The 25,634-nt window shown below is 41.1% G+C and overlaps 1 long non-coding RNA gene across 1 annotated transcript; it reads left to right on the forward strand.

Moving 5' to 3' along the window:
* The first annotated feature begins 324 nt into the window (after positions 1–324).
* Positions 325–20,139, forward strand: LOC116537489. Its single transcript, XR_004263147.1, has 2 exons — positions 325–382; positions 20,069–20,139. It is a non-coding gene; the product is annotated as an uncharacterized LOC116537489 (long non-coding RNA).
* The last annotated feature ends 5,495 nt before the right edge of the window (positions 20,140–25,634 follow it).

Here is a 25,634-nt window from a genome sequence, read left to right on the forward strand (position 1 = left end):
TCAAAGGAATTAGTGGAAAACATACCCAAAGCTCAATCAGGATCTATAATAACGCCTATTTTCTCAGCAGTCAGAGTGGGAAACCTCATAATTTATGGTTTATCAAGTAGGATACTCAGAAGGGTTTTGCCTCAGTCAGGGGGAAAATTGTCCCTGAACTTCATGCTCCACTGGTTCTGTCTAACAATGCTTAAGAGCAAGATCGAAAAGAATCAAACTATTTTAAAGTAATTTGATCATATACCAGCAAAAAACAAAATGGACAGGAAGACAAAAATATTTAGCAGCCAGCAGCGTAAGAATTGCAGTGTCTGGTACTTTGGAAATTACCAGCTGGGTGCGGTGGCTCATGTCTGTAATCCCAGCACTTTGGGAGGCCAAGGTGGTAGGCTCATGAGGTCAGGAGATCGAGACCATCCTGGCTAACACCATGAAACCCCACTTCTACTAAAAATACAAAAAATTAGCCAGGCTTGGTGGCACACACCTGTGGTCCCAGCTACTTGGGAGGCTGAGGCAGGAGAATTGCTTGTACCTGGGGGCAGAGGTTGTGGTGAGCCGAGATTGCACCACTACACTCCAGCCTAGGCTACAGAGTGAGACTTCATCTCAAAAAATAAATAAATAAAATAAACAACAAAAAAAGAAAATTACCAGGCATGCAAAAAAAAAAAAAAAAAGTAAGGATGGACATCAATTAATCAAATCTGACTCACAATTGACATGGTTGATAAAATTAATAGATAAGGACATTAAAATAGTTATTATAAAACAACTAGAGGAAAGATTAAATGTGCTAAGTAGAGACACAGAAAATATATAAAAAGAAAGTCAAATTTCTAGAGACGAAGCCTATGATGCCTGAGATGGAAAATCTCTGCGGTTAATAGCAGATTAGATGTTGCAGAGGAAAAGATTAGTGAGCTTGAAGACATAGCAATACAAACGATTCACAAGGAAACAAAAAGGAAACAAACGGAATAAAAAGGTGAGTATCAGTAAGCTATGAAGCAACTTTAAGGAGCCTAATATATGCGTAATTGGGGTAGGATAGCAAAGCGGTTTGAAGAAATAATGACTAAAATATTTCCAAAATTTATGAAATCTGAAACCAACAGATCTAGAAAGCTTACATCCAAGACAAGAATCAGGGAGAAAACTGCGTCACAACACATCATAATCAAATAGTTTAAAACCAGCAATACAGAGAATATTGAAAACACCCAGAGGCAAAGGACACATTATATACAGTGGAACAAAAATAAGTCATTTTCTCCTCAGAATTAAGGCAAGTGAGAAAATTCTGAAAGACAGAAAGCTGTCAACTTGGATTCTTTATCAGGAAAAACATCATCTTTCAAAGACAAAGACAAAATAAAGTCTTAGACAAACAAAGCTGAAAAAATGTATTGATAACACACCTGCACTACAAGAACCTTAAAGAAAGTGCTTCCAGCAGAAGAAAATGATTCCAGATGGAAACTATATCCACACAGAGTGACAGGGAGCCTACGAAATGGTAACTATGTAGATAATTTAAGAGATTTTTCTCATTTAAATCTCTTGAAAAGATAATTAATTGCTTAAAGCAATGACAATGCATTGTGGACTATATATTATTTGTACCACATATGAAATAAAATATATGGCAAAAATAGCAGAAGGTTGGAAATGGAAGCATACCATTGTAAGATCCTTGTACTGTATATGAAATTATATTAACATAGTAACATTCAAAGGTAGATTCTAATAAGGAAAGATGTACAATATAAACCCCAAAAGAATAACTAAAACAATGTCACCCAGAGTTATAGCTAATAAGAAAACACCATAATCAATGAAATCATTGATTAATCCAGGGATTTCTGATCCAGGTGAAATGGTGTAGAGGGTAGACTCATTTCTCCCTGTTCAGTACAACTATAAACCCCGGAAATGATGTAAGAGGCAACTGAAGGAGAACTATACATGATGGAAAGAGGAAGGCAGACTGGGGATGGGATGCCCCTGGAGCAGAGAAAAACAGCAGCAGCGTGTCTGACATTCCCTCCATCCAACACAAGAAAGGGACTCAGGCCTGGCATTTTCTGATTCCCGGCCTATCCACTAAAGGGGGTGCAGATCAGCTCATTTCTTCCTTGGATTGAACAAAGCCCTGCCGTTAATTTGTGCAGCCGCAATGGAAAGAAAAACAAACAAACTCTACCAGCAATGACAAGTTCCGCAGCCCCGGCAAGGGAGGCTGATTGAGGGCCCTGCTAAGAGTAAGTGTCCAGGTGACGTGCTCTCCTTCCCCACTAGGGCTGAGATACTCATCCCCAAGCCAAGCACCAGCAGGCCCTGGAAAGGGAGACCCACTGCCGTAAGCCCCTGGCCCAGAAAACATTCTAATTTCTTGCCAGGCTTGCGACTCCCATCCTCCACCCAGAGACACTGAGTGTCCAGGCAACACTAGCAAGGGGAATCCCTCAACTCTAAGGACCTGATCCAGGAAGCCTGTTTGTCCCCTTGGGTCAGAGACTTCCTTTCTCCTCTTAGGAAGCACGAGACAGCCTGGCTTAGGGAAACTGTCCTCCACCACCACAAGCAGTACCAGCAGGGACGAGTGGGAGCCCTGGTGGCAGCGGAGAAAGCAAGCAGTCAAAACAGCTCTGAAAATGAAATTGTCATTAGAACCACAGCCCACAAAATTAGGCCAGAACCGCTGGGCGAAACCTAAATAGGCTGACTGTCTGCTGTCATCACAGATCTAAATGGGGCCCAGAATCTCCTAATATAAAATCCCAAATGTCCAGGATATAATAAAATGTCACCTGCACATCAAGAACTAAGATTTTAAAGCAGCCATCATGAAAATGATTCAACGAAGTATTACTAAGTCTCATGAAAGGAATGAAAAGAATAGTAAACCTCAGCAAAGACCTAAGTGATAAAAAAGAACCAAATAGAAATTACAGAACTAAAAAAAGGCAATGAGAAACAAAAAACTTGCTAGGTGAGTCCCTCCTCTGAACCTCTTACTGAGTTTTGTCCATTCTCTTCCTTCCACACCTTACTCCAGTGTTACTGGCCCCCTTATCGTCTCTTCAACCGGAATTTAAATCTCACAAGGCAGGTATCTGTTTTACCCACTGTTGTATTCCCAGTGTCTACCGCCATGCCTGACAAATACGTCTTAAATAACTGAATGAATTAAAAAAGATCTCCCAACCCCAAAAAGGCAGAGAAAAGAGAAAAAGGGAACAGGAAATAGATGGGAAAAATACAAATAAATAGTTAGATGGAGGATATAATCATTTCTATAATTACATTAAATCACAATGGCTTAACACCCAAATTCAAAGGCAGAAGTTGTCAGAAGAAAATAAAAGCAAGACCCACTATCTGCCGCCTGCGAGAAATGCGATTTAACTGTAAACACACAATTAGGTTAAAAGTATGGAACATGACATATCATGCTAACACTGATCATAAGTAAGCTACAGTGGTTATGTTAATATCACACAAAGCGGTTTTCAGAGCAAAGGATATTAGCAGTGATAAAGAAGGTCAATTCATTATAGAAAGCAACCACTGTAGATGTTAATATACCTAAATAGCAGCGTCCAAAATAAGGGAAGAAAAAGACGGTAGAACTGCAGGGATAAATAGACAAACCTAGAATCGAGTGTCCACAAACGGATCCGCACATATATGTCAGTGAATTTTTGACAAAGTTGCAGAGGCAATTTTGTGGGAAAAGAATAGTTTTTTCAATAAATTATACTGGAACAATTGGATAACCATATATGCAAAAATGAACCCCGATCCCCACCTTGCACCATGGGCAAATACAAACTCTAAATGGATCATAGACTTACATATAAAACATAAAACTGTACAACTTCTAGAAGAAAAGGTAGGAGAAAATCCTTGTAGTGTTTGATTGGGCAAACTTTTTTGACATATAGCATCAAAAGCATGATCCATAGAAGAAAAAAGTCTGACAAATTAGATTTCGTTAAGATGAAGAACTGCTCTCTTTGAAAGACACTGTAAAGAGAATGAAAAGACAGTCACTGACAGGGAGAAAATATTTACAAATCACGTCTCAGCTAAGGAACTTATATCCAGAATATATAAAGAGGTTTCCAAGGCCCAGTTATAAGAAGACAAAGCCAAAAACAAAATGTGCAAAACATTTGAGCACACATTTCACTGAAGAATATATATGCATGGCAGATAAGCACATGAAAAAATGCTGAACATCATTAATCATCAAGGAAATGCAAATTCAAACCACAATGACTGTTATCATTTGGCTCTGTCCCCACCCAAATCTCATCTTGAATTGTAGCTCCCATAATTCCCATGTGTTGTGGGAGCCATCCAGTGGGAGATAATTGAATCATGGGGACACTTTCCCCCGTGCTCTTCTCATGGTAGTGAATAAGTCTCACGAGAGCTGATGGTTTTATAAGGGGAATCCTGTTTTGCTTTGGTTCTCATTCTCTCTTGTCTGTCACCATGTAAAACGTGCCTTTCTCCTTCTGCCGTGACTGTGAGGCCTCCCTAGGTACGTGGAACTGTGAGTCCATTAAACCTGTGTTTCTTTATAAATTACCCAGTCTCAGGTATGTCTTTGTCAGCAGTGTGAAAATGGACAAATACAATGACATATCACTATACATTGGTTAGAACATCTAAAAAAAAAAAAAACCAACTTGTGATACCAATGTTGGCAAGGACATAGAGCAACTGGAACTCTGATACCCTGCTGGAGGTAATGTGCAAGGATGCAACTCCTTTGGAAAATAGTCTGTCAGGTTCTCAAGGTAAAGATACACCTACAGTAGGATCCAGTTTCTATACTCCTAGAACTCAAGCCTATGTCCCCACAAAGGTTTATACACAAACGTTTGTAGCAGCTTTATTTGTAACAATGCCCTGATATCCATCAACAGGTGACCGGATAAACAAACTTTGGGACCTCTGTAAAGTGGAATACCATTCAACAATCAAAAGGAATAAATGATCAATATTCACAACAGCATGGATGAATCTCAAAGTAACTATACTGGGTGAAAGAAGCCAGACAAAAAAAAATTCATATATATACTTCTGTTTATATAACATTCTAGGAAATACGAAATAATCTATGGTGAAACAAAGCATATCAGCGGTTTCCTGAAGAGTGGGATTTGGGAAGGGGAGAGGCAAAAAAGAAGGACTAAGGAGGGACATGAGGAATTTATCTGGGTGATAGAAACGTTCATTATCTTGATTATGGTAAGATGCAATTACGTAAATCAGACTTATCAAATTATATGCTTTATATGTTGCTTATTGTATGTCACATTTTAAAAAAGAAAATAGAAATACAACTATTTCAAAGTTATCATTTAATCCACAAAATATCAGTGATTTTTAAGGAGTGTGCCTTTGGCTGCAATGCAATGATATATTCCTGAAAATATAAGTGGATCAAATTCATCACGTTATGAAATATATAATCAAAGAGGTCTTAGGGATTCTTGTAATTTTTTTTTTAGGTGAAGAAACAGGACTGGATGGGGGTAAACTGACAGCCCCAAACCATGTAAGAATGCAGTGTGTCTAAACTAGCTCATGAAAATGAAAGCCTTGGTTTTCTGCCACCCATAAAGCTAAGTCACAGTGACATTTTAATAAATAGTCAATAATGTCAAATCCTTATAATCTCAAAGTTTACTGCCTGATAGTAAATCTATGGGTTAGAATATTTAAACAGTCTTTCTAATTGTTGAGGATAGCACACAATAATCCACATTTCCATCTGGCCGTAAATGTCAGTGAGAATGTTTTGGTATAGTCTATAGCCCGTACCGATGGCTTTAAATAAAATGGATTTAATTTATTTAATATTTGCTTCTGCATAAATTAAAAAATGGCACAAATTAGTCAGGATACTTTACTTTCCAAGCTCAGAAAAATGTCATATTATGCTGTTTTTCGTTTGTTTAAGATAAAACCACTTTAATTCTATCTGCTGGAAAATGGTCTTAATAAATGCACAAATCTATGATTTCATCAATGCAAATGGCACCCTATAGAGTTTTGCAATGCTGAAGATCTTAGATGTACATTTATTAGAAAAGAAAATGTACCATCAATTTATTAGAAGTATAATTGCTGTATTTCAAATATGACACAAGTATCATTAACTCTGAAACTTTCATCTTCTTCAACAGGTAAGCAGAAGTATAGTCTCATATATATATAACAAAATTTGTTTTTTTTGCTTTTTTTATTTTTAATGTTTGTGGGTAAATTGTAGGTGTGTATCTTTATGGGGTACATGAGATGTTTTGATACAGGCATGCAATGTGAAATAATCACATGAGGAGAATGGGGTGTCCGTCTGTCCCCTCAAGCATTTATTCTTTGTGTCACAAACAATCCAATTACATTCTTTTAGTTGTTTTAAAATGTGCAATGAAACTGCCACTGACTATAGCCGCCCTCTTGTGCTATCACATAGCATTCATGTGTGATAGCTATCACATAGCTATCACATGTCATTCATTCTAATTGGTTTTGCACCCATCACCCACCCCCATTCCCACTACCCTTCCCAGCCTCTGGTAACCAGCCTTGTATTCTCTATGTCCATGAGTTCAATTGTTTTGATTTTTTGACCCCACAAATAAGTGAGAATGTGTGATATTTGGCTTTCTGTGTCTGGCTTATTTCACTTCACGTAATGATCTCCAGTTCCATCGCTGTTGTTGCAAATGACAGGGTCTCATTCTTTTTATGGCTGAATAGTACTCCATTGTGTATATGTATCACATTTTCCTTACCCACTCACAATACCTAAGATTTGGAAGCAACCTAAGAGTCCACCCACACTTCAAATTCAAACGGCCTCTCTAATTGCTGTTTCTAAATGTCCATAAACAATTAGGCTGCTTCCAAATCTTGGCTATTTTGAAAAGTGCAGCAGCAAACATAGGAGTGCAAATATCTCTTTGATAGACTATTTCCTTGCTTCTGGGTATACACCCAGCAGTGGGATTGCTGGATCACATGATAGCTCTACTTTTAGTTTTTTGAGGATTTTTTTTTCCTTTTAAATTTCAGAGATGGAATTTGGCTATCTGGCCCAGGCAGTGGCTATGCATAGTCACAATCATAGGACATTATAGTGTCAAACTCTGGGGCTCAAAAGATCTGACGCCTGTCTCAGCCTGCTGATTAGCTGGGATTACAGACACACGGCCACCATGCTTGGCTCTAGGGGTAACTTTTAAAGTAATTTTGTTTATGTTGAAGTTTTTTGTACAATTGAGAATCAGCGATGAGGTTTTTCTTGGTCTTTAGGGAGAAACACCTTAAACCTTGTCTTTTATGAGTGGAATGTATGTAAATAAACAAGCACAATTATATTTCAGAAAAAATAATTTGCAGTAATATTCTTTCTAGTTTAAGATGACTAAGAATGAGGTAATAGTGGCCTAGCAACATGTTTTAGTTAAGACTACACTCAAGAGAATTTGGTTTGCTTCCCAGCTCCACAGTTGGGCCAAGAAAAGTAATTACAGTGATTAATAATAATATTTGATTTTCTGGTCCCTGAGCCCACTCCTCAGAGCTGGTATTATCTGGGGGCAGAGAAACAAATTGCAGGAAGGAAATGAGAAGTATGTCCTACCCTTTGAATTCTTAAGCATTACACCATCTCAAAGCTGCCATGGCAGACCCCACGTGTGTCACCCATGGATTTTTACACTGGGGCTTTCCACTATCTTGTATTCCTGAGGTAATGTTTTCAGTCTTTAGGGACACATTTTAATTAATACTCCTTAAAGTGCACCTCCTCATGTTCGTACAAGCTGTTAAGGAGGTTTTAAGTGGTGATGGAGAGGACAGATTTAAATGAATCAAGGCCTCTGCTTTGAAAACCGTTAAACATAAAATCAAAACAAAAACAACACATCTTTTGTCCTTAAAAAATTCTCATGTTCTCATCTCTGGCATGATTCTGATGGTCAATGCAAGGAGAGTTCTAAGATACCCAATGTTTAATATAAACAAAGGAATGAAGAGAGAAAGAAAAGAAAAGAAAAAAAAAAAAACCAGCTCAGGGCAGGGCTGGGTTTCAAGACCACAGTAGCCTTCAGCTCTGCCACTACCAGGAGGAGTTGCTATGGGAACCACTGCAAAAGATTAAATATATCAAGAGTACATGATGGTGAGAAATGGGTGGGAGAGGGAATTATATTAAGTGAAATGACAGTTCTTCTGTTTGTGGTTTCTCACATTTTTTCCTAAATCACATACAAAAACTCCTTTAATTCATAAACATATAATTCATTGACAAATTACTTTTTGCTGTATGCTTAATATAGAGAAAAAGAAATGTTCATTTTCGCAGTAAAAATTAAAGGATTATAATTTTTTTTGCAGTGCTTTTTTTTTCTGACCCCAGTATTAATTCTGGGGTAAAGTCTAGCATCTCCCCTCAACTGGTAAAATAACCTTCTAGGTTGGCCAAGGGGTCTGGGGCAGGTCAGCGTGACGTTCTTTTTTTATCTTCTCATCCTGCCCCAGATCACACACACCATATTTATGTTGGCTCTAAGATTTGGAAAATATTTTATTTTTTAATTCTGTTGTCTTCTGTTGCAATTCTCCTTAGAAAAAATTTACCAGGAGGGCCAAAGCTAAAAACATGAGTCCCTTAAGAAAGTTCCTTAAAGTAGTATAAATGCTGTGATTTGACTTATGTATTCATAAAGTTCCGAAGCTTTCTTTTGGTTGTTATTGGTGAATTTTTCTCCATGTACGGACGTCAGCTTTTGGAATCTCACCTTGCAGGTGAGGAAAGCTAGGTCATAAAGCTTTAGGAGCTGACTCATGGAGTCCTGAGACTTGGCATGGCCAGTTCAATGTGGTTTTGTTTTTAATCAGGTTGTATCTTTGCCCTGCCAGATGAATTTATTTATTTGAACAAGTAAAATTAAAATCAGAAAAGTTGATTGTTTCCTAGTGTTAAGTTCAAATGAGGGAGGCTTCTAAAGAAGGGTGGGAAGTTTTCTTCCTCTGCAGTGATGATGGGTCATGTTTCAAAGCAAAGCTCTGTAAGGAACATATTTCGCTTTTTTGTTTGCTTTGCCTTTTCCCACAGCACAGAACTGCACCCCTTATTGTTATTGTCATAGTTGGCTGAAGAAGAGCTGTCAGTCCAATGAGGGGATGTTCTCCAAAGGTTTGTTGCATACAACTTTCTGTTTAGCAAAATCGTCTAACAACAAGAAGTTTATTTTTAAACAGTGTCATCTCTACCACATATACATGTATCTCACTTGAAGTTTTTAAAATTAAGATGTTGACTGTGCTAATGGTTTTAAAAACATGGCCTCACATTATTTCAAGTCTACAAGTTTCTCACTTTAAAAGTGATTAACCTCTAAGAGAAGGGAGAAAGGGCATCTTAGCCAGGAGGAAGCAGTGGAAACTTCCTCTCTCCCATGCCAGGCCCTCAAGGTAAGGGCCCCAGAATAGATTTGACCTCTGTTGCATTTCCAAGAAACTTAGAAGCTCCTTCCTTAGCTCAAAGCTTCCCTTTGGTTGTTTCGAAAATGTGTTGAGGGCAGGGAAGGAGATCAAAGACTGAGAGATAAAAGGTTGGAGATGGGCCCCTGGGTAGGAGAAGAGGGGTAATGCCTTTGGACAATGTGAATGGAAGACATGAATAGAGATACTTTTGTTGGAAAAAAGAAGTGATCACCAAGTTTTCTTCTGTTAGTCAAAAATAAACCATAACAAGCAATACAGAATCTGACATGGAGTGAAAGTGATATCGACACACTAGGAGGTTGGTCTAGGTCCTGCTGCTGGCTGCACAGGAAGCCAATCACTCAGACAACGAGGACTGCCAGGGAAGAAGGCTTTAATCGGGTGCTGCAGCTGAGGAGCTGGCAGCTCAGTCTCTAATCTATCTCCTTGACCAACTACAAGTAGCGGTTTATATAGCAGGGATGAAATGCAACTATATACAGGTAAACAGGAATTATGGAGGGTTAAGAAAATCATGAGGGACCAGGTGCAGTCCCAGCACTTTGGGAAGCTGAGGTGGGAAGATCACTTGAGGCCAGGAGTTCGAGACCAGCCTGGCCAACATGGCAAAACCCCATCTTGACTAAAAATCCAAAAATTAACCAGGTGTGTTGGCAGGCCCTTGTCATCCCAGCTACTTGGGAGGCTGAGGCAGGAGAATAGCTTGATCTCAGGAGGTGGAGGTTTCAATGAGCTGAGATTGCGCCACTACACTCCAGCCTGGGCAACAGAGCAAGACTCTGTCTCAAACACACACACACACACACACACACACACACACACACACACACACACACACACAGAGAGAAAATGAGGGATGAGGGTTCTGGCTTCTCATGGTCTACAAGTGGTGATCTGATGAGTTTCAGTTTCTTTATACTCTGGGAGGCCTGAGGGTAGGTTTCCTGAGGACGGAACTCACGTGACGTGAATGCAAGTTTCAAGCTTTAAGACCAGAAGGGCCAATTGCTATGTTCATTTAATGAGACTGAAGCATCAATTCTGTGGGACAATTGGGCTGCTTTCAAAAGGCTACCGCTTGCTTTTCCAACACAAGCATGTTGGCTGTCTTCTTAAGAGCGAATTGATAAGGGAGATTTTCCTGTGCATGAAAACTTTCCTATTTACAGATGGCCTGGCTAACTAGCTAAAGGGCACTCTGAACAAATGTCTTCACCTTACCTACAGTTTCAGGAGGTAGGAAGAAGCAAATTAATGCTGGAGCACTCGGAATTCCTTTATTTAATTGTTAAAGACCTTGGAGGGCTTTTGCCAGGGACAGTGATATTCTCCAAGTCAAGTGTCACCAGCTGACCCCACCACCCAAGCCTAGCCCCCTTTCATGAAGCACTTTTGGTCTTTCCAGCACTAGAAACGTGCCCATACTTATTTCAAAAGGTTGGCAGTTTGGTAATTAAATTAATCCTGCCACCACCCTTTGCTGTAGGGCTTCGGCAAGAGCATATTAAATGTGTACACCTTGTTTCTTTTATAGATTGGTTCTGAATGACTCACTGTGGAAAGAAATCAAATGTAAAGTCATATTTTAATGCATTTAAAACTAGAAGTTTACAGTCAACATGCTTCTGTTTCACTTGTGGGTCTTTTTCCTCCCGAAGTGCTGTCAATTGCCACTTGGTTTGGTTCTTTTCAAATGCAGCCTGGCAGTAATGCTGACCACATCAATTTCATATTCTCTTTTGTCTGACTCAAGGATATCAGACGCTGTTTCATCTTAATGAGGGCTGGTTCTACTCCTATTACCAGGCAATTTTTCTCTGATAAATCACAGTGTCCCGTGGTGTCATTGCACCCGTAATAGCAGGCAGGTGAAGAGGAAGGCATGCTCCCAAGCCCTGATGCTTCTTTCCTAACAGAGATATTGCTCTTGTGGAGCCCACGACCCTGAGCAAATTCCTATCTTGTGCATTTCCCTGTGTCATGCCTTGGCTTGCCCCTCACAGAGGCTCTGATTCATGGTGTCAAACAAGGTCTCCTTAAGAGGACACAACATGGGGCTCACTTGAAAGGTTTTCTGCTTCCCGGAAAGGGTTGCTTTTTCTCTTTTGTTATAAAGAAGTGCCAAAGCAGGCCAAAAAGACTACCCCCAATCCCTGCCAAAAAAGACTGAGTCATTAGAGCTCAGCACTAATGAAAAAAAAAAATTCTTACTTCTCTGGATAATGCAGCCAAGAGAAAATTCTGAAATAAATATGTATTCATTCATCTTTTCACTCATTCAGTCAACATTAATTGATTTCCAACTTTGGAAATGACATTTTTTAAATTAGTGTACGGAATACACTGTTGACTGGCCCTGAAGACTAGGTGGGATTTGGACCTTGTATTGTGGGGGAGCAGAGAGATATTTCCACCGGAGAAAACAATATGCACATTGGCAAGGAGATGGGAAAGTTCAGGAACTGTAGGGGCAAGGCTGTTTGGGAAGCCAAACAGAGCTCCCAAAGCATAGCACTTGTTCTGGTGAGTAAAAGAAAACAAGAATTTTAAGGTTAGAGGTGTGCCTTAGGACTCTAGAACTTAATTCTATCCCAGGTATTCCAACTCTTTTCAATTTATCTAGACTGAAGGAAATTATAGAGTCCAACAATTCCAGGTGACATGCAATGACGACTGAACATAGGGCAGTAGCAGAGAGAAGACAGTGGTGACCAAAATATGAGACTGATTCTACAAACGCCATTAGGAGGACTTAGCAATTGGTTGAAAACAGTGGTAAGGCCAAGACAGCAAGAACACTGACTTCGAGGTTTCAAATTTGTGGAACTACTCTGGAGGCTGAGGTGGGAAGATTGCTTGAGCCCAGGAATTCAAAGCTGCGGTGAGTTATGACAGCACCACTGCATCCCAGCTTGGGCAAGAGAGAGGTTCTGTCTCTAAAAAACAAAAACAAGAACAAATTTGCATAAGTGGAAGGGTATTGGTGATGATGAAGCTGATTAAGAAGAAGAGAGAATCTCTTTTAAAGAGATATGGTAAACCCATGGGTATGGGTTTAAAAGATTGATAAGGGACTCGTGTGATGATGTTTGCCAGGCAAATGAAAATATACTGTGGCCAGGGAAAGGCAGCTTTAAAGAGCGAAAGTTTTGAATGTTGTATTAGGCCGCTATTGCTTTGCTATGAATAAATGGGCTAGGCGCTGTGACTCATGCCTGTAACCCCAGCACTTTAGGAGGCCAAGGCTGATGGATCACCTGAGATCTGGAGTTCAAGACCAGCCTGGCCAACGTGGCAAAATCCTGTCTCTACTAATAAATACAAACATTAGCCAGGCGTGGTGGTGGTACCTGTAATTCCAGCTACTCAGGAGGCCGAGGCAAGAGAATCACTTGAAACTGGGAGGCAGAGGTTGCAGTGAACCGAGATTGTGCCACTGCACTCCAGCCTGGGTGAAAAAGTGAGACTCTGTCTTAAAAAAGAAAAGAAAAGAAAAGAAAAGAAAACAAATACCTGACTCTAGGCATTGATAAAGTGGTTCATTGGGTCCTGGTTCTGTCGGCTGTATAGGAAGCATGGCTCCAGCATCTGCTTGGCTTCTGGTGAGGGCCTCAGGAAATTTACAATCATGGCAGAAAGCAAAGGTAAAGCAAGACTGTCCCGTGGCCAGAGCAGGAGCAAAAGAGAGAGAGGGAGGAGGTGCCACACAATTTTAAGCAAGCAGATCTTGCGAGAAATCATTCACTATCACAGAAACAGCACCAAGGGGACAGCACTAAACCATTCATGATAAATCTTCCTCTGTGATTCAATCACCTCCCACCAGGCTCCACCTCCAGCACTGGGGTCACATTTCAACACAAGATTTGGGCGGGGACAAACAGCCAAACGGTATCAAGTGTATATGCCTGTTTGTGTCACTGAGTGTGAAACTGAAGAGAAAAACTAAGAAAATGTCACTATTTAGGGCATAAGAGAAAAGGGCAGAATCTGAAAAGTATCTTTGAGAAAAGTAAAGAAACAAGCCAAGAGGGTTCAGAGTCACAGAAGGCAGTGGAGGAAGCACAGAAGTGATAAACTACTATGGTCAAATGCTTAGATGGACCAAGTCTAGCCGCCCAGAGAGGCTTTGCAGGTACTAGGATATTCACTCAGAAATTCTGATGTGTTAGGCCCGGGGTGATGTTGAAGATCTGCATGTTTAAAAAGGTTCCCTAATGGCACGCAGGAGGAGGACTGTGGGACATTGTTCAACATTTTTCAAAGGCTTGTTTTCAAAATGATAATATCTAGGAAGCATTGCCTGGAGGATATGCAGTCTATTTTGCTACATACACAAAATTTTCTTCTTGGATTAGATCAGCCTAGGGTACAGGTGATTTCCCAGAATGCACCATGCTGCCTTTTCATTGCAAAGCTTGACTGAGCTGTTTTTTGGGGCTGAGACCCTGGACTTTGTTGACGGGTGTATAGAACTCAGTCTTTTAAAATTCTTTATTGACCAGGCATGGTGGGCGGCTCATACCTGTAATCTCAGCATTTTGGGAGGCTGAGGCAGGGGGATTGAGAATGCAAAAAATCATTCACTATCACGAGGACAGCACCAAGGGGATGGTGCTAAACTATGCATAATAAATCTTCCCTGTGATCCAACCAAGACCAGCCTGGTCAACATGGCAAAATGTGTATATATAGCATATATTTTAGAAACACCGTCTCTGCGGTAGGTATATATATATATATATAATATCTCTCTAGATATGTATCTCTAATAAATCTGCCCCTATGATTCAAGACCAGCCTGGGCAGCATGGTGAAATGTGTGTGTGTGTGTGTGTGTGTGTGTGTGTGTGTGTGTGTGTGTGTATCTATATATAGTATATATTTTAGAAAGCCCAACTCATATATATGTGTATATAAAATACATAAAATATATCTCTAGATGTATATCTCTAATATATATTTTATACATATAAAATATATCTCTAGGTATATATATCTCTAATAAATCTGCCTCTATCATCCCATCAAGAACAGCCTGGGCAACATGGTGAAATATGTATACATAGATATCTCTAATAGAGATGGGGTTTCTAAAAAAAAATATATATATATATATTAGAAATACATATACATAAATATGTAATATATATCTGTATGTACATGTAATACATATATATGTAATAAATTATCAATCTGTATATAATATATGTATGTAATAGATAGCAATTACGTATCATAGATCCATATCTAATATAGATGTAGCTATATATAATATATATTGTAGATAGGTAATAGATAACTATGAAATATATATTAGCGATGGGGTTTCTAAAATATATAATATATCCATATCTCTAAAATATATATGTTATATGTAAAAATTAAGACTCATTGTTATACTATGTAAGAAAGTTGTTGAGAATGTTATAGAATAAATTGACCCATGTAAAAAATTTCACTTAGGTCTTAGTCCTAGGACTAGTCTTACTTCCCTTGAACAATTGATTTTTTTATTTCTAATAGTTTCAAAAAGAGTGTTTTATTTTCTGGGTTGGATGTAAGAAAATTCAGGTCTCAAAATGCAGCCAACCTGTAGTGAAATAGATACATGGCAATTATTTTTTCTTTTCCTCCATTTTTTGGCTTGCTTTTTAAAGTATTGTATGTACTTTTGTAAGTCACATCAAATCATTTCAGGAGTAAAGAGTGACATAAATAATAACTAAAATGTGAACTACAGAAAATGCTCAAGATTTCAAAATATTCCAGGCAAACCCCTGAACTTTCTCCCTTCTTTTCCCAAGGGTTGAAGCTCTGAGTCACAGAAAGATTCATTTACTGGAATCCGAGGCAGCAAAACAATATTTGAGAAAATTTCTAGGCTTGCACAGGGCCAAATATGTTCTCAGTTCACATTGTCTTATGTGACCAGTTTCCACACAGTTATTTAAAGAAAGTTCCCAAACATAAATCTGAACCAGGAAAGAAAGGATTTGTTAAATTTGGAACTCAAAATTCCAAACAAAAATGAGGAAAGAACATTAAGTTATTAAATCTTCTCATGCAAAAATTCTGATATCAAGAGCTATAATACAATACACATTTACAGAAAAAAAAAGTTTCTCTTTTCTCATATGCACCCGAAGAGACAAACGTACAACGCATAGGGGAATGGTTCCACACTCTATAGACTTAAACTAATTTTCCTCTTGCAGGCAAATTTGGTCAAAACGTTGCATACAGAACTTCTCCTGGAAAATATACGTGTTAATTCCAGAGTCAGCTACATCTGTAAATAGTTGAAAATCAAACAGTTCATGCCACTTACACTGCCAAAGTGACACCCCATTTAAATTTTTCACAAATGTTTTCCAGATTTCGAACTCATCTTTGATGTTTCGAATTTAATGAACAAGTGCTGAAATGGTTTTGCAGTGGAAGTGAGGCTTTTCAACTAATGGCTAAAGAGGTTGCCTTGCTCAGATCACCTGGGGACACAATTTTTAGGTGACTAAACACAATAGATCTACCTGAGAGTCACTGAGTTTTTCAGTTAAAAGCATTGCATATATACTTGCAATTTCCCTTTGGGAGCACCTGATCCTATCACCACTAAATCCAGTTCAACACCAAACAAAGCCAATGTGTCTGACAGTCTCAGTTTTCCTTCCAGACTAGTGTGATTCTCAGTTCTCTGAACAGGTGTTCAAAAGTCTCTAAGGACTTTTAATAGGCCTGGAGATCAACCACTGCTTGTGAAGAAGAGGAGGAAAACAGTCTTGGGATAATACGCAGGAGTGATACTGTTTGGCTGTGTCCCCACCAAATCTCATCTTGAATTGTAGCTCCCACAATTTCCACATGTCCCGGGAAGGACCCAGTGGCAAGTCACTGAATCATGGTGGTGGGTCTTTCCTGCGCTGTTCTCGATAATAAATAAGTCTCAGGCAATCTGATGGTTTTATAAGGAGGAGTTTCCCCGCATAAGCTCTCTCTCTTTGCCTGCTGTCATCTACGTAAGACGTGACCTTTTCCTCCTTGCCTTCCACCATGATTGTGAGGTCTCCCCAGTGACCTTTTCCTCCTTGCCTTCCACCATGATTGTGAGGTCTCCCCAGCCATGTGGTACTGTGAGTCCATTAAACCTCTTTCCTTTATAAACCATCCAGTCTTGGGTATGTCTTTATTAGCAGTGTGATAACAGACTAATACAAGGGCTGTCTGGAGTTGTGTCTTACAAAATGAGAACATGAAAAAGTGGAATAACAGAATAACAAGCATTTTTCTTAATTTAGAGAAGGGTCCAAAAGCTGTACGTATATATAAACCATGTCCCCAAATTTTCCTAATGTGACCCTCGGCAGAGATGATTCTGTCACAGAGAGCCAACACTCAGCAAATGAGTCTCTTCTCCTGACTCCTGAGAACACAGGCCCCATGGGACAGTCAGACTGTCCTCACCTGCAAGGGGGTCAGCACCATCTTCCACTAAGAGTCCTGACAGATGATGCCATCGTACCACTGGTGAAGGAGAATGGAGCCTGAGCTCCCCATAGAAGTCCAATGTGAATATTAGCCAGGGGCTCTCAGAGGAAGGTGAAATGTACCTACCCACAGTACCAGCGGCATTGGCCCTATCTGGGAGTTTGTTAGACACTCAAATTCTTTGACCCCACCCAAAACTACTGAATTAGTCTCTGGAGTGTAAGGCCTGGCCTCCGACCCCCATGCATGGTAATGGTGATTGGGATGGGTGTGAGCAGTGACCTGACGCTTTCTTCTGCTCTCGGGGCTCTTCAGGGCTTTGGTGCTGGCGTCTGCCAGGTGCCTTGCTCTCCGCTGTCCTCAGTTACTGTCGCTGGAGATGCATTCAGCTGTTGCCTTTCCGCTGCTGCATTTGCCTTAACCCATCAACAACACAACACGCCTTCTGCTGTTTCTTCCTAACATCAGGGCCATTTTACGTTTCCTTTCTTCCTATTGAGCGGGGAGAAGGACTGGTGACTATTTCTGGAAGCAGAGACTAAAGTCCTCCTTCAAAAAAGGAAAAAACACCTTTTATAATCTTTTCATTTCTCAACTGCCCATACTGTGAACTTTCAATGGCTATTTCTCACTCATTTTATTCTCAGTCCCAAAACTTGAATAACTCATCTTCCCAGAGGTGAAGATGGATCTATTATCTAATTTAAAACCGGCAAGAAAAAAAAAAAAAAATCAAGCAATCTTCAACATTCAATATGGCTGGGCTAGTAACAATTTTATTATTATTATTTTTAGAAGTGTGATCTCACTATGTTGCCCATGCTTGTCTATATATTTTTTCTTGAGACAGGGTTTTACTCTATCACCCAGGCTGGAGTACAATGGTGTGATCATGGCTCACTGCAGCCTTGACCTACTGGGCTCAAACGATTTTCCTGCCTCAGCCTCCCAAGTTGCTAGGAGCACAGGCACGTGCCACCACACCTAGCTAATTTTTAAATTTTTTTGGTAGAAAGTGGGGTCTCTGGTCCCCAGGCTGGTCTTGAACTTCTGGGTTTAAATCATCCTCCCTCCCACCTCGGCCTCCCAAAGTGCTGGGATTGCAGGCATGAGCCACCGTGCCTGGCTTTGTCTAACTATTTTGACAAAGACCAGGTGGTAACCTGGGGTTCTCCTGGAGTGATAGCTGTCGCGGGGGGCAATGGGCTGAATGTATGTCTCTGTTTTCTATTCTGAGATCCTAAATAACTGGCCTATTTTCCAGCTCTGCTCACTCTAGTGTTACTAGCTGTTTGCTTCTGCCAAAACTCCTGGTGGAGAGAGAGAGAGAGAGAGAGAGAGAGAGAGAGAGAGAGTGTGCGCGTGTGTCTGTGGGTATAAAAATTGGGTAACGGCTCAGCGTGATGGCTCATGCCTGCAACCCAGCACTTTGGGAGGCTGAGGTGGGCGGATTACCTGAGGTCAGGTGTTCAAGACCAGCCTGGCTAAGGTGGCAAAATCCCGTCTCTACTAAAAATACAAAAAATTAGCTGGGCGTGGTGATGCAAGCCTGTAGTCCCAACTCTGGGGAGGCTGAGGCAGGAGAATCGCTTGAACCCAGGAGGCGGAGGTTGGAATGAGCCGAGATTGCACCATTGCACTCCAGCCTGGGCAACCGAGCAGCAAGACTCTGTCTCAAAAAAAAATAAAAGAAGTTGGGTAACAACATGGAGAAATAAATAGAACAACACAATATCCTTAGTAAAACTCCCTGAATGGAGAACAGCGGGAGCGAGCGGTTGAGTGTTAAAAGCAAACTTTGAGGATTGTGTGAGATGTGGTTGAACGTTTGGAAGTGAAAGTTATTTCCTGGTTCTTTCATTAGGACCCCAAATTCGTCATGGTTAAATTGAATGCTTCCAAACATTTTTTTTTTTCTGAGGATCTTAAGGAATTTACCTTCCAAAGGAAAATCTGGAGTAAGGTCAAAGGGCTAACTGCAGTCCCCCTCTCAAATATACAAATTAAAGAATGCATTTCCCAAGAGCTGGCTTTAATTATTAGTCATATGGAAGATTCGGGATCCTGACTCAGGGATCAGGATATTACGTCGTCTTTCTATCAGACTGTTTTGGGCCTTAACAGACTGATCCAATTAATTGCTCTTTCCTACTTTTGCTGCCTTTTGCGAGCCATTATTCTACCTCTTTTGAACTCCACTTCCTGCTCACCACTCAACCCTCACAGTTCCACACAGATAGTCTTTCTTCCCTCCCCTTTATCTTGAACTCTTTTGGTTTAAATATCTTTCCAAACCTTTGAAGAAGCACTTGAATTGCATAAGGATGTCACCTGTGTGCTGCATTTCCCAGAAAAAAATGTGTCGTTCATTGCAACCTCAGTGTTAACTTTCCCTGACCGTAATTAGCTCATCCGCCGAGTGCAATTAAAACTGTCATCCTGGGGGGGTCACAGGGCAGCTCGGTAGCTGAGCATTCCTACTTTTCCTTAGAAGATTTAAACATGTTCAGCCCTGTTTATCTCTACCAGTGTAGTGTTCCCATCCAGCCTGGAAGACAAGAGAGTGCTTGGCTGTTCACTCCCAGCCTTCTGACTTTGCCCTGATGCTTCTCCTCAAGAGCATGAGAACACCAGTGTCACCGAGGATGCACTGCTTATATTCAAGAGGGGAGTATGAGAAAGAGGAAGATTTATTGTTTCAGGATTGTGTATTAACATGTGAATATCAGGTCAGCTATGGTGGCTCACATCTGTATTCCCAGTGTTTTGGGAGGCTGAAGGGAGAGGATCACTTAAAGCTAGGATTTCTTCTTCTTCTTTTTTTTTTTTTTTTGAGACAGGGTCTTGCTTTGTTACCCAGGCTGGAGTACAGTAGTGTGATCATGGCGCACTGCAGTCTTGACCATCCTCCTAGGTACAAATGATCCTCGTGACTCAGTCTCTTCAGTAGCTGGGACCAGAACACATACCCAGCTAATTAAAAAATTTTGGCTGGGTGCAGTGTTTCATGTCTGTAATCCCAGCACTTTGAAAGGTCAAGGCGGGCAAATTACAAGGTCGGGAGATGAAGACCATGCTGGCCAACATGGTAAAACCCTGTCTCTACTAAAATGCAAAAAATTAGCTGGGCGTGGTGGTGCGCACCTGTAGTCACAGCTATTCAGGAAGCCGAGGCAGGGGAATCGCTTGAATCCAGGAGGTAGAGATTGCAGTGAGCCGAGATTGCGCCACTGCACTCCAGCCTGAGCTACAGAGACTCCATCAAAAAAAAGAATTTGTAGAGACAGGATCTCACTATTTTGCCCAGGCTGGTCTTGAACTCTCGGACTAAAGTGATCCTCCCACCTTGGTCTCCAAAAACTCTGTGAATACAGGTGGGACCTACTGTTCCTGTCAAGGACAAGAGTTTGCAACCAGCCTGAGCAACATAGGAAGACACGTTTCTACAAAATTTTTTTTAATGTAAATTTCAGAGAATTAAAGGATGTTCTAAATGTTACTCTTTTGGTAGAAACATGCCTAATTATTTAGGGGAAAAAATGAGCAAAACTAGAAATTAGAGAAAGGAAGGAAAAGTTGCTTCTAGTTAATCTCCAAAGCTTCCTGATGGTGAAATGAAGGCTGGAACTTCGAGGTCCTTCCTTCTCTCCATTTTCCTAATACGGCTGGACATTCACACTCAAGTTGGGCCCTCTGCATGCTCCTCCAGCCCCACCCACTCCCTCTCCATTCTCCATTCCCCAGTGGTTCACAGGCTTTAGTTGTCAGTGGCTTGGACTCTCAGTGACTCTGTGTCACTCTCAGTCTCAGCTATTTGCATTTCAAAAGAGGAGAGAGCTTCCATCTGGAAACTCCATGAAAGCAAGGCACTCAGATCCATGGTGGGCACCGCTAAGTTTGTGTCATCTGATTGATACAATTTTTGAATGGCTGCTCTTCAGGGCTCAGGCCACCAGGAGAGCCGGCGCGATGCGGGAATGCAGGGGGTGCGGAACAGGGATCTCTGGGATGTACGTTGGCTCATATTCGTAAGACAGAAGCTGACACTGTGAGTCTGTGTGGTAAGCTGCCCTCTCATTAAGCCATCCTGGGGATGGGGAATTTGCTTTTCAGAATCAGGTGAAGATGGGATTGTGTGCAGGTGGAAGGAGGCAGGGAAGACCTGCAGACCTCAAGCTCTGTGTCCTGCTTTATGCTTTTCTGTATTTTGTCATTCTATTAAGTGACAGGGAGGTTGGTGTGAAGGGTCTTGAGGATGGGAATCTGTTTCTTCCTTGAAGTTCAGACACCAACTGGCCATTCTTAAAATTTCACCAGCATGCCGTTCACAGCTCTGTCCGGCTGTGTCACCTTCACCACTCTACTTTCCCACACTGGTGAAGCCACTGCACGCCGCAGACAAGGCCCACAGAAACGGGCCAAGAGAGAGCCAGGTCTGGAAAAGTCAATGCTTCTGCTGCCATGAAGAAAGAGAACACTGCTGGGTGCATTGGCTCATGCCTGTAATCCTAGTGCTTTGGGAGGCTGAGGCAAGAGGATCACTTAATCCCAGGAGTTCAAGAACACCTTGGGCAACATATTAAGACCACTTCTTTACTAAAAAAAAATGTTAGCTGGGTGTGGTGGCACATGCCTGTAGTCCCAGCTACTTGGGAGGCTGAGGTGGGAGGATTGCTGGAGCCTGGGAAGTCCAGGCTTCAGTGAGCTGAGATCATCATGCCACTGCACTCCAGCCGGGGTGACAGAACCAGACCCTGCCAAAAAAAAAAAAAAAAAAAAGGAAAGCACCAGCCAGGTGTATTAGTCTGTTTTCATACTGCTGATAAAGACATACCTGAGACTGGGCAATTTACAAAAGAAGGAGGTTTAATGGACTTACAGTTCCACGTGGCTCGGGAGATCTCACAATTATGGTGGAAGGCAAGGAGGCAAGTCATGTCTTACATGGATGGCAGCAGCAGGGAGAGCTTGTGCAGGGAAACACCCCCTTCTATTACCATCAAATCTTGTGAGACTTATTCGCTATCACCAGGAGAGCTCAGGAAACACCTGCCCCCACAATTCAATGACCTCCCACCAGGCGCCTCCCACAACAGATGGGAATTCAAGATAAGATTTGGGTGGGGACACAGCCAAACTATACCTCCAGGTCCTGTTAAGGGGCAAAAACAAGTTTCTCTAGCTGCTGGAACACCAGGAGGGGCCTCATGAGTAGCCATCCCATGGCCCTCTTTGTAGTTAGTGCCATTCCCTTTGCTCCTGGTTTCTGTACTTTGTCCCATTTCTGATTGGCTGGAGATTGCTTTGTGTGTTGTGTAATGGTGTATCAAATTATTTGGTGTGTGTTTTCATTAGATACTAAAGGAGCAATATGAAGATTAAAATATTAATGTGAATTTTAGAGTATTTTTTGAGAATTATTATCGTTATGAGGTGCCTCTTTACCACAGATCTCCGAAGACTATGCCTGTTTAAAAGATATTGGTTTGTTTTTCCTATCTCACTTCAGTTCTGTCCTTACTGTATCTAGGACTTTTTTTTTTTTTTTTTTGAGATGGAGTCTTGCTCTGTCACCCAGGTTGGAGTGCCGTGGCTTGATCTCGGCTCACTGCAAACTCTATCTCCTGAATGCAAGCAATTCTTCTACCTCAGCCTCCTGAGAAGCTAAGATTACAGGCACCTGCCACCATGCCCAACTAATTTTTGTATTTTTAGTAGAGATGAGGTTTCACCATGTTGGCCAGGCTGATCTCCAACTCCTGATCTCAGGTGATCTACCCACCTCAGCCTCCCAAAGTGCTGGAGTTACAGACGTGAGCCACTGCTCCCAGCCATGTATCTAGGAAGTCTTTGTTGTGTTCTTTCTTTGGTATATGATAAAAACTGTTGTCTCCAGTCATATTATATTGTAGGAGAATAAATTGTTTTGCACGGCCAAGCATAGTGGATCATGAGATCAGGAGTTCGAGACCAGCTTGGCCAATATGGTGAAACCCCATCTCTACTAAAGATACAAAAAATTAACTGGGCATGGTGGCACATGCCTGTAATCCCAGCTACTGAGGTGGCTGAGGCCGGAGAATCTCTTGAACCTGGGAGGTGGAGGTTGCAGTGAGCTACGGTCACACCATTGCTCTCCAGCCTAGGTGACAGGGCAAGACTCTGTCTCAAAAAAAAAATTTGTTTTGCACAACTAACTATAGCTTTAATTTTTTTATGGTGGCTGATTTTTTACACAAATGGTTAAATTGCTGTCGTATGACCTTCCCATCTAAAAGTGATCCTCAGCTATGGCTTGAATAGTGGTTCAGAGCAACACTGTCCAGGAGACCTTTCCATCTTTCTAAAGATGGAAATAACCATTCTGTGTTCAATATGGTGGCCACCAGTTAGGTGTGATCACTGAGCCCTTGAAATATGATCCTATTCTTTGAGACTCTAAATTTTAAATTATTTTATTTTATTATTCTTCTTATTTTTTTGGAGACAGGATCTTATTCTGTTGCCCAGGTTGGAGTGTAGTGATGCGATCTCAGCTCATTGCAGCCTCTGCCTCCTGGGCTGAAGCGATCCTCCCTCCTCAGCCTCCAGAATAGCTGGGACAAACAGGTGCAAGCCACTATGTCCAGCCAATTTTTTGTATTTTTGTAGAGGTGGGTTTCACCATGTTGCCGAGGCTCAAGCCATCCACCTACCTGGCCTCCCAAAGTGCTGGGATTACAGGCGTGAGCCACTGTACTCAGTTCATTTAATTTTGATTAATTCAAATTTAAACAGTCACATGTGGCTACCAGGTACCATATTGGACAGTACAGGTTGAGAGATTGAAGAATGCTGTGTTGGCATTGAGTGGAGTGATTTCAGAGAGGTCTCAGAAAGCACGGTTTGTCCTCAAATTACTGCCACACACATCAGTTTATAATGCTTGAAATAGCTTAAACTGCAACACCTTAAGTGCAAGTGTCACTGGGGCTTAAGTTTTTGTTAAGGTCGGGGCGGTGTCGTCCCTGCAACAGCTTTCCATAAGTCATACAAGAAAATCAACCTCCTTACTTTAGTGACTGTCGGTTGTTCAAGAAGCCTTGCTGTGTTCTGATCACAAGAGAAAACCCACACCAGTTCTTGTTCAGTAACAGATTTCAGACTTTTTCCTGAGGGAGTGAGAAAGATATGAACCAAATAATGATGTTTCTGAGATGGGCCAGGGAGGGAGGAGAGGAAGCAGCATCGTGGAGAAGAGAGAAGTGGATGGACAGGACCAGAGGAAGCCACGACAAATGAAATAATTTGTGGTTTTGCCCTGCCACTTCCTCTAGGCTGAAAGAGGGCATATTAGAAGGGTTTGCAAATAGCCCAAGGGGCTGGGTGCAAAGGTTCGCGCACCCAGCCACCTCCAACGGTGGCACCAGTGGGGAGTTTCCTAGCTTCTCCCTTGACAAGTAATTTTGAGGACAGGAGGTGGGTTTTATTTATTTTGGGATCCTTCACAAGGCTAGCTTCCACAGCTCTTCCATGAATATTTGAGGGCTAAATGGAAGGGCACCTGAGCTGTGTTTTCCATTTCTGCTGACTCTCTTTTCATAATTGGAATAGATCCAATCTCTGCTCCTAGCTACCTGAGGGGAAATCACTGGTAGGGCTGGAAGGCAGAATTGCTAGTTTACCATCTATGCCTTTCTTTGAGGGTTTGTGGCAGTGAGGAAAGGACAGTGGCTGAGAGCTATTTTAAATGCCTGACCTGCCCATTCATTTGAGGATCACACAGAAGAATGCTAAAGTGTAAAGGTGCCCAGGTGCTTACAAATGATTTATGAATTCCATTAGCTAGAACTCATTTTACCTTATCCTGGGCAGCTGGCTTGAAAAAGGTGAGGAGTCACTGGGAAATTTCTGGACTCCATTGACAGAGTTGGAATGTCCTTTTAATCATTTCCTGATTTATTGACAGTTAAAAGGTGCACGTCACATGGTGAGGTTTCTCACACAACTCTCTTCTCCACTTGTCCAGCTCACTCTTTTCTTTCTACCTCCATCCTGCACCATTACTCAGGTGGTAACATTATTTTCTTTGAAAATTAAAGGCAATGATTCTTCAAATTATTAATCCTGCTTAGCTCTGCAGCTAAGGGAATTTTAGTGAAAACCATTTCGGATGATATATTCACTACGGAGATTTAGAAAGAACTGACCATTCATGAAAAGAGGACTCGGATTTAAGAGTTGACATCTTAATAATATTCTTTATTGGTGGAGTACAGAAAGTTTTATTGACCACACTAAAAAATCTATAATATGAATACCACCATATTTTCCATGTATACTGATGTAATGAAATAGTTCTAAAAGCATTCTAAGCTCTCTCAAGTAAGGCTGCTACATAAATACGGATTGGTAATATTATTACAGTCTCCCATTTCTTTCCCACCACTGACAGTTTCTTGGACAAGTATTCACACTTATCTCCCACTAGCACTCAAAGTCCCATGGAATAAGAGAGAAAAAAATCAAGTGTTTGGAGAAGTGACCATTGTCTATAACTTTACTGTCATCACATGCTGCTAATTTCAGGAGGGTAAACAACATAGAATAAAACAACAAAACGGTTT

The sequence above is a fragment of the Sapajus apella genome, unplaced genomic scaffold (genome assembly GCF_009761245.1).
Source record: "Sapajus apella isolate SASKATOON/1434 unplaced genomic scaffold, GSC_monkey_1.0 scaffold111, whole genome shotgun sequence".
Lineage (NCBI taxonomy): Eukaryota > Metazoa > Chordata > Mammalia > Primates > Cebidae > Sapajus > Sapajus apella.